This window comes from Notothenia coriiceps, unplaced genomic scaffold, assembly GCF_000735185.1.
Source record: "Notothenia coriiceps isolate Sejong01 unplaced genomic scaffold, NC01 NC01_scaffold00009010, whole genome shotgun sequence".
Taxonomy (NCBI): Eukaryota; Metazoa; Chordata; class Actinopteri; order Perciformes; family Nototheniidae; genus Notothenia; species Notothenia coriiceps.
The window spans coordinates 208,957-218,416 of NW_011341711.1; positions in this window are offsets into that span (position 1 = coordinate 208,957).

The window sequence follows — 9,460 nt, forward strand, 5'->3', positions numbered from 1 at the left end:
AAGGCTGAACATTGAATGGGCGTTCTCAGTCCAGCAGGACAAGAAAGAAAGAGTCGAAGAAAGCCCCCGGCTATATAGAAAAAAGTTGTCCTTGTGCATGTGTTTTTGTGGCTTTAAATAATACAAACAGTTCACTTGGTTGTAATTCTAGATATAATTAAACAATCGACAGCCCAATCACATGCAAGGCGGAAAGAATGGTTATGTAAGGAATCCACTAAGCCATTGTCAGATCAGGTGAATTGCCTTGCTACCTCAGAGCACAACCAATTGTATTTTAATGAAGAGATGGTCCTTCATCTTGGTCTAGAGTGTCAGTGTTGCCTGAGACGGAGTGACCTCATCCGTGTGAGAAGCCGAGGTATCTCTAGACAAAGGAGGGGAGGGGGGGCTTCTGCAGCAAATTAGCACAAAGTAAGTGGTAAAGTTTATCCCCCTCTTAAAGAGGATTTTGTCTGATTGTCTCATGTATTGGTCAAATCTCCGCCTAAGAGAAAGAGATTAACACTGTTTTGTTCAGCTCAGGTGGTACCAACCAAGGTCATGTAACTCAATATCAATGTATAGCATTAGTTTAACATTTTGGGAAATCTGCTTAGTTAGTTACTATTTAGAAGAGAAGGAGAAAAACACACTTGAGCGTGACAGTAAGATGAATCTTCTCATTAGACTCTCTGTCATAAAAAGTGACTTCCAACAGGACTAGGATCTATTATTCTTGAAATGCCTTTGGTCAATGGATCACTACAGTTTTTAAAACTCTTGGACATCATCTATGGTATGATAACTAAACTTCAGCAAACACTATAAAACGAACAAACCTGGTGACAAAATGAACACATTACAAAAGTTTACGACACAAAAGAAAACCCAAACCTGCATTTCTGAAGCTCTGTTACTATTCTGCTGTCAGATGCAGACTTTGATGAGGATTCAAACTGTGAAAAAAAAAACTCTCCAGAGAAGTTAGACGAGAGTAGCGTGTCCTCCTGTGTCAGCTTGCATGAAGACAATCAGTGAACCTGTAAACACTGGATGGTTGACAGTTAGTTTGCGAGAGTCCAGCTCGTATAATATTAATAAAAAACACAATAACTGTCCTCTACTCTGGTTTGTCTGGCAGCTCATTCATCCAGTGTGCAGTAGTAGTTGTAGTGATGATGTGTGGAGGCCTGGGTGCACATATGCAAAGGCCCAAGGCACTGTGGGCCAGGTGCTTAATCATTCATGTCGTGGGAGGTGGAGGGACAGGGAGATCTTACTCAGTGCTTACCTGGGTATCTACTGCTCTACTGAGTGTAACATAACGATACAGAAACAAGATCCAAACCATACCAATCCAACCATCCCCCTTTCCCTCTCTCCTTCTTCTCCGTGTCTAAGCTCCATTACATCACTACCAACAGCTTAAAAGCTCCCGGTCTCCTTCTTCTCTCCTGCTGGCACAGTCAAGGTCTGGTTACTGATCTTTGATTAGATGGATACATTACAGACTAATCACCAACTGCTTTATTACATAGTATAACAATGCTGGTGAGGGGAGAACTATTATTTTGAGTGGCCGTCGGAGCTGCCAATGCTTAGTGCTTCTGCACAATGCTACTGGGTTGATGCCCAAATGCAATTACCTCGTTTTTTGCTTGGATGGAAGCTATTACCAGAAAACCACACTTTAATTCCAGTCAATCTAATAGAATTTAAAGGTCTTTAAGTCCATTATTCTTTTCCTAATACTTTTTCTTGAACTAAACCCCCTTAATGACATTTAAGTGAAGGAAATTAAAGGAAATGGAGATTTGAAAGGTCCTTGGCCAGATGTGAACCAGTGACATGGCAATATTCGGTCAACACCTTAAACCCAGCATGCCCTTACAGTAAATGCAAACTTCAACAAAAACATGTAATCAAATATTTAAAACATACAATAGTAATGATGTAAAACACAAAGCCTTGTAATCCTCAAGGCTAGGCAGGCAGCATTGCCCAAAAAATAACATGCTAGCTTGAAATCTGTTAGAACTAAAGATTCAAAGATTCCAAATGCACACTAGCTACAGTGCAGAAAATGCAATGAAAATGTTAAAGGTAGGAGAAACCAGCTCGAGTGTGCTAGAATTTGAAAGTAAGCAGGCGAAAAAAAACTGCCCCTTCCTTCAGACTTCCTTAAAGAGCCCCTCCTCCAACACACGAACGCGCACATGACCAATGAGGGCACGAGATAAGTTTGTGCACAGATGAAAGGCTGACAGGCAGGTAGGCCATCCAGTTATTTTAGCCGGGCCGACTCAGATCGTGCTTTTTGCAGTACTACGGCTTCCACAGATGACATTTTTTTATGGATTTATTGTCAAAGCATTTAATATATTCATTGCTATCGGGATGTTAAGAGCATTCCATGGAATATAACAAAAAGTGTTTCTGAAGTGAATTACCTACCCCACCTTTAAGTCCAGAGCTCTGCCAACAATGCAACATAGTCATATAAGACATAAAAAAAAGTTTGCAAGAAGAAACTGATTAGAATAAAATAAGGCAGATTATTTTGCAGACCAATGTGCAAGTAAAGCAGATGAAGATGAAATTAAACTATAGGCCTATAGCCTACATGTCAGGTAAATAAATAAATACCATATTGTTAACGTTAATTTTCTTACTTGGTAATAAGAGATGATGTAGGCTCTTTGGATACGGTTTGTGATGACAGCGACACTCCTTTCCTCTTCACAACACTTTCATGTGGAGTCATCCTACAGCATGTGGTGTCTTTTTCAAAAGTGGTTGTAGGTTTCTCCAAAGTACCTCTGCTTGAATTACTCTCAGAAGTTTACAAATGATGACAGACAAATATGCACAAAAAACGGTGTTAGAAAGGCCAATTGACAGGATTAACAACAAAAGAGTGCACAACTATGCTAGCAGCTGAACTGCACTTTGAACGTAATGCTAATGTCAGCATTGCTAACTTCATGACAATGCTAGTAAGCTAATGTTGCTAGCTGAAAGAGTTGAGCCTATACTTTGTTTTCCTGCATTTATGATGTATCTATCTATAAGATACCAAGGGATACTTTACCACTATTAAATTAAAGGTTTTGATACAGGAATTGTAGTTTATTGTGAGGTTAATCGTGTGGAAGAAATGACAATGCCTTAATGTAGCTTTGCAAAGAGTAAAACTGTGTTTACTTTAGTTACCTGGTTACCTCAATAATAACAAACTCCCCCAAAGGTAACACAGGTGTCCATTGTCTCGGCCCTGGTGACCTAATTGTAACAAAAGAATCCATTTATGAAACAATTAATGGATTGATTGGAAAGCTTCGACTCAAGTGTCTATAAAGGATGAGCATTCAACACATTTGAATTATTCACCCTCCTCCACTTCAGAAAAGTTGTCAGGGTTACCTCTGTCGATGCCCCACCTCTTCTCCTGGCCCAGCGACCCAGCAATGCTTGTCCAATCTTAACAAGCTTTGTGCTACCCACTGGGCTCTGATTCAGCACGAGACCCGGCAAATCCAATTACACAGGAGTCAGAGAGGTTGATTTTCCCATTATAGAATCCATGCTGAGAATGAGAGCTGATGATAACACTCACGTCAAACCACTACTGCCCCCTCTCTTTTCTCTCCTTCTCATTTTGTCTCCATTTCACTGTTTCCCTCTCTTTATTTCTCCCTCTCTTCATATCTAATTCCCTTTTTCCCAAAGACTTTCTTTCTTCCCCTGTCCCTTTCTTTGGACCTCTCCGTCTTTCATAGTCCATTATTCTAATTTTTCAGAGCAGCGTAACGAAGCCTGGGCCCCGTCATCATTTTAGTCCCAAAATGCCGGTGTCAGAAAGGTTACTTCATACTTCACATTGGACTTTATTTAAAACTTTGATCATTTCTGTCCTGCTCAAGAGACCAAAAGGATGTACAACATCATTGAGTGCCTCTTGTGATTGTGATTTCTTACTCTGTCCTATGTTTATGCACTTTACTTTTAAATATTGCATTGTATCCAGCTTGATTTGACAATTTTCTAGGAACACACTAGGAATGAAATGCCAGCTTTGATGACTTCTGCAAGGTCACTGCAAAAACTAAATGCACATTTATTCAGACAACTTGACTGAGGGGTGTCTGAGTGACACCCTTAGGGGACATCATGAGCCTGCTGTGACACATATAAAAGTTAGAGAGCTCTTTTGGAAATTAGGCTTTTTGCACTCAATCGGATGTGAAAAAAGAAGAGGACTTTTGCTCCATCTTTACCCTTTGGGGCACTGAGCAGGACTGACCTCGCTTCAGACCAGAGGCTTTGGTGTTGACACAGGTCACTCAGAGGTCAACCCAATTAACCTTTCTAAACCTTTAAAATACGTTTTGCTGTGATCCTGCAGGACAATGGGATGGTGATGTTGAGCAGTCTGTCCAGAGAAGTCTCTCTGCTGTCAGAAGCAGAAACATGTCGGGGTATTTTGCTTGACCAATATGAAAACATATGCTAAAAAACTAAAGAAAAAAATGTGGAATTTAAGTAATGAATATAGAAATGTTTAGATCTCTTATTTAAATAAAACATGAAATAGACACAGTGAAAATACATTTTCATAAGTAAGAAAATTATGCACTAAAATTATTATGTATAGTAACTAACTACAGTAATCATGTTAGTGCGGCGGAATAAAAAGTACATTTTCTTTGGAGTTGCAGTATAACATTATGAAATATAATTGATTAGATTACACCTAATTAAAGTAGAGGTATGAATTATAACAATTGAGTAAATGAAGCAGCAGGTTGAGGTTAAAGATTCAGTTTACTTAATTAAAGAAAAATTACAATGTCTGATTTCCCATTGATTTCCTATAGTTCACATACCTGCTATTGCTAATGCTGGCCAACTGTCATGGCTTAGTGGGACACTTTAACAGATCAGAGCCAACCAAATCAGGGCTTTTCCTACTATGACAAGTCGAAATGTTGGCTGTGTAAAGGGCTTATTTTAATATGAAATATTGCTAATAGTTTTTGTTAAGGCTGCTAACAGGGAATTCTTTGAATTAAGCATGTGCCTTTTTGTTATTGCTGCTGACTTTGTCAAATGTAATTTACCAATGTTGATCCCCAAAGCAGGTGTAAACTGCTTTAAATGTATTTAGTGGACCTTAAAGTTTTGCCAAACAAAAATGTAAACTGTTTAAATTTCTATATATTGAAACGACTTATATGGTGCTTCATTTTTCTGTTTGTGATTTGGATAAACTGTCCCTTTTACACAAGTTTCTTAAATCAGAACAGTGCTGAGCTGCACTTCAAGGCTTCAGCAGTTTCAAGGCTACACATCAATGATACATTAAAAAACACTGTAATACAGACATCACTGTTTTATTTTTGGCCTCCCTCTGTGAAGCTGTAAGTATACTGAAACCTGTTCTGCTTTACCTCTGATTGGCTGACATTCAACAAGGCAACCTGAGCCTGGCAATCTGCTCCATCCAGGTTGAAGCTTCACTGAGAAAAAAAAGTATTTGGCAGGACACTGTTGCTGCTCCTTGGCTAAGCACGGCTGACAGCAGCTTCCTCTGTGTGGCCGGAGGGTCACTCTGGGTGACACGTTGTTCTGGGGGGACACTGTGTCTGATTAGAGAGGGCGAGCTGACCTCGTTCTCAGAGGAGCTGAGGTGTTTTCCGTAAACACTTGGTGCAAGACAAAATTACAGGCTAAAAACAGAGGCCAGCCCTCAGGCGGTGATCCCATTGTTTCCATATTACTCCGGATCAGCCATGAGCGAGCAGGGCCGTCACTGTGTGTTCCTGCACTTTCCTGAATGCATCACACGGCCATGAAAAGCTCATTGCCATTAACCTGATTGTCATACAAACACTTAAAATACTTGATAAGAAATCTGTTAATTCTCATCAGTGCACAATTCTTATAATAAATAGATAGATAATATATTAGATACAACTTGACGAGCTGGGAAAACTTAATCAAACATGCAAATACTTGCCTTCTGTACAAGATCCTCCACGGCCCCTCCTCACCTCCTCTCAGACTGTGTATCAACATAAGGACAAATGCAAATGGGAGATGCATTATTCAAACCAGGAAATGTTCTTTTAGTCAATCTACATTTTCTGTTAAAGCTGCACAATAATGGAACTCAATCCCAGCAACAATAAGAGATCAAAACACATTCAGTTTATAAAATTGAATCTCATTTAAAAACATGGTGAGGAATCAGCTCTGTCAACACTGAAATAATCTGTTGCACTTTACAGCCCTCTGTCTGTCTGTGCCTTTACCTGTTGCTGTCCTTTTGCTATGTATTATGTATGCTTTGTTTTATTGTTTTTTATTAGCATTTCCAGTATTGTAAGCCTATATTTTGCATGCTTTTACTGATTGTATTTACTTGTTATTTTAAATGAAATTCGTTTTTAGGGTGATTAACAAGACCTGTCCAGGGACTACAGATGAAAGATAACCTTCCGGCTAACTTTTACAGACATTTTTATTAATGTACACTGTCCCGGTTAAATGCATCAAAAATACATGTCACTATGAGTAAATACAGTATTTAACCACACATATGGTAAAGGTGTAGCTCATGAGGGGAACAGGCTGTCCTCTAATCACAGGGTTGGGGGTTTATTGGCCAGCTCCTCCCGTCCACATGTTAGATACTCTAAGCCTGAAATGACTCCTGATGCTCAGGCCGGCAGCTATCTGTGAGATCGCTTTAGATTATTTTGCCGCCTACTTTTTTAGCAATGATGGAATATAATTAAGTGCATTTACCAAAGTGTCGTACAATTTTAAGGTACTTTCTATTCTCTGCAATTTTATACATCTGCTAAATTCAATTTTTTAGGCAAATATAGAAATACAAAATATATATAAATGTTTAAATATATTAAGCTACCCAGCTGTATATGAACTAATTAAAATGAACTCCACCTTTTGGTGTTTTAATGTAATCAGTCATTTTAATCCAACTGAAAATGAACATGATCCTGAAATACCAGATAAATTCTAAAACTTTTGTACTTTTACTTTAGCAACGCTTTTAATGTATGAGTTTAACTTTTGACAGAATGTTTTTACACTGTAGTATTGTTACTTTAACCATAGGTAGAATACTTCTTCACTCTTTGCTTTTTAATATCACCATATGCTGATATTTACTAAAGGCATGCAAACTTAAATAATTAAATAATTCATAGTTTTCAGAAGCTCATAATATTTCTTTGCTAATAACAAATAATGTAATGCAGTAAGGAGAAAACACAACAGACATATCTGAAATTGCAGCTGCCAAATTGACCACTGACGTACCCTTTGCTGAATCTTGTAATTCTGACAGAATGAAATGACTGAAGTGTGACCAATTTGAAATACGAAGTTTAGATCAGAGCACCAAGCAATAACAAAGCAGGGTTACATCTGTGCCTGTTAGGGGTCACATCGTCAGCAGAACATTTGCTTCCATCGCTTCCTGTCCTCTGCATTTGGTCTATGAAAAGGTTTTTAAAAAATCCATTACAAGTTTCCAAAGCCTGAGTTGATTTAATCAAATTGAGTTGTTTTTTTAGGCCAACATTATAGGAATGTACCGTTACATAAAACACCAGCCAATCCTCTCAACATGATTTGACCATGGGGAATATGTTGACTCTTTACTTAAACAATAACTGGAGTTATTATTCAGATCAGCCCATCATTATTTTCAAAAGACTAATTATGTTATTAAGTTGTGTGTAATTAGTGTCCAACCCCTGCAGCTGGCAAATAAACTCAATAATTGATTAATTGTACAAAGAGGCTTTGTCTGTTTTGCACATGTGGAGTTTCTATTCAAGGATTCAAAGGCTTTATTGTCACAGCAGCATGTCATGTAGAATGCAAATATTAAGTCCCAGGCTCCTCCAACAATGCAACATGAATATATTGGGACATAAAACAATAAAACAAAATGCAAAAAACAATAAAATAGTGGAAGAACGAGGAGTTACAGATGAAGTAAACCATATGCATGTAAACATTTTTTACTGTAAGCTAAATGTTGTAGAGAATGCTGTAAGTAAATGCAGAGGTCACCCTGATGACACCAACTACTCTTGACCTGCAGAATCTCACACAGAGCACCCCCCTTCTTTACTTTGCCCCTCCAGATCAAACCCTGCAGGCTTTAGGACCTTCAGGATCTCTGAGGACGGTGACGGTCTTGTTTTTGTCCGTTACGTTCATGCATGTAATCATTGATTGTGCCTATTGTGACAGGCCGATTTACCATCTGTAGGGTCCCAAGGGGCTGATACTGCTGTCACTGCAGCCTCCCCACAGACTTTAAGGAATTCCCCTTTAATTTCCGGCAGAACATTTTAATCTCCAACAGGTTTTACATTTAAGTCTGCTAAGACAATCCCTGTGTCTGTTATCTCATTAACTGCATCAGATATTTATTTTTAGAAGATTTCTGTCATTCTTTATTTCTTTTATGAATCATAAAACTGTTTAAAGGGATATATTTAATTTGAAAGGCAGCCCATTAAAGTTCTAATCAAACAATGGAAAATGTAACTTCTCCTTTGGTGGGGACCCCCTGGAGTCTCCCCAAGGACCCCTGGGCTCTATGAATGCACCAGATACGAATTCATTTTTCTCAGAAAGTGTGGTAGAAGTAAACAAACAAACAAAAACAAAAGCTATTTTTCAACTCTAATCATTTTCATACGGATGAATTTTTCTAGATGTTTTACACATGGGGAAAAAGCCAAATACTTTTCCTAAAATCACACCTAAACGTTAACCCAAAAGGCTTACTTGTGTTTTTCTTCTAAAATGAAAAGGTTATTTTTCATTCACATAAATGCCTATTGAAAATCTGAAGTTGCTAGTGTTTCGTTAGTTTTTCACACTTAGCTTATACAGTACACCTTTATTTGTAAAGCACTTTAAACCCGCCAGACCAAAGTGCTCAAGATAAATAAATAGAAAAATGCAGAATAAATCCCACAGCTCAGTTCACAAAACCGAAAATACAGTTAAATTAACTTATAAATGAGGAAGTGGTGCATTTCTTATTCCCTTGATTATAGTGAAATGTGTTAGCAATCGGAGACAGTTTCATGCGACTTTTTTCTCTGAGTGGACCTGCGGAGTGAGTGTTTGCCGCCTCTTGAGCAGCCCCCGGCCCCCTCCGCGCCTCCCCGGCTGCTTTTCCCACTGCTGAGAGGAGCAGGACGCGGCCACAGCGGCGGGAAGCAAATGATCTGCAAGCACTCCCTTAAAAAAAAAAGTTCACACTCACACAGCCTACACAGATGCCAACACAAGTAGCGACTCAAATCGTCTTAGACCTGATCGAGAGAGCTTACTGGGAATAACCTGACAGGAAGAGATAGCGGAGCAAAATGGATATTTAATTTTTATGCATTTTTTGTTTAACTTTTCTAACCCTATTACG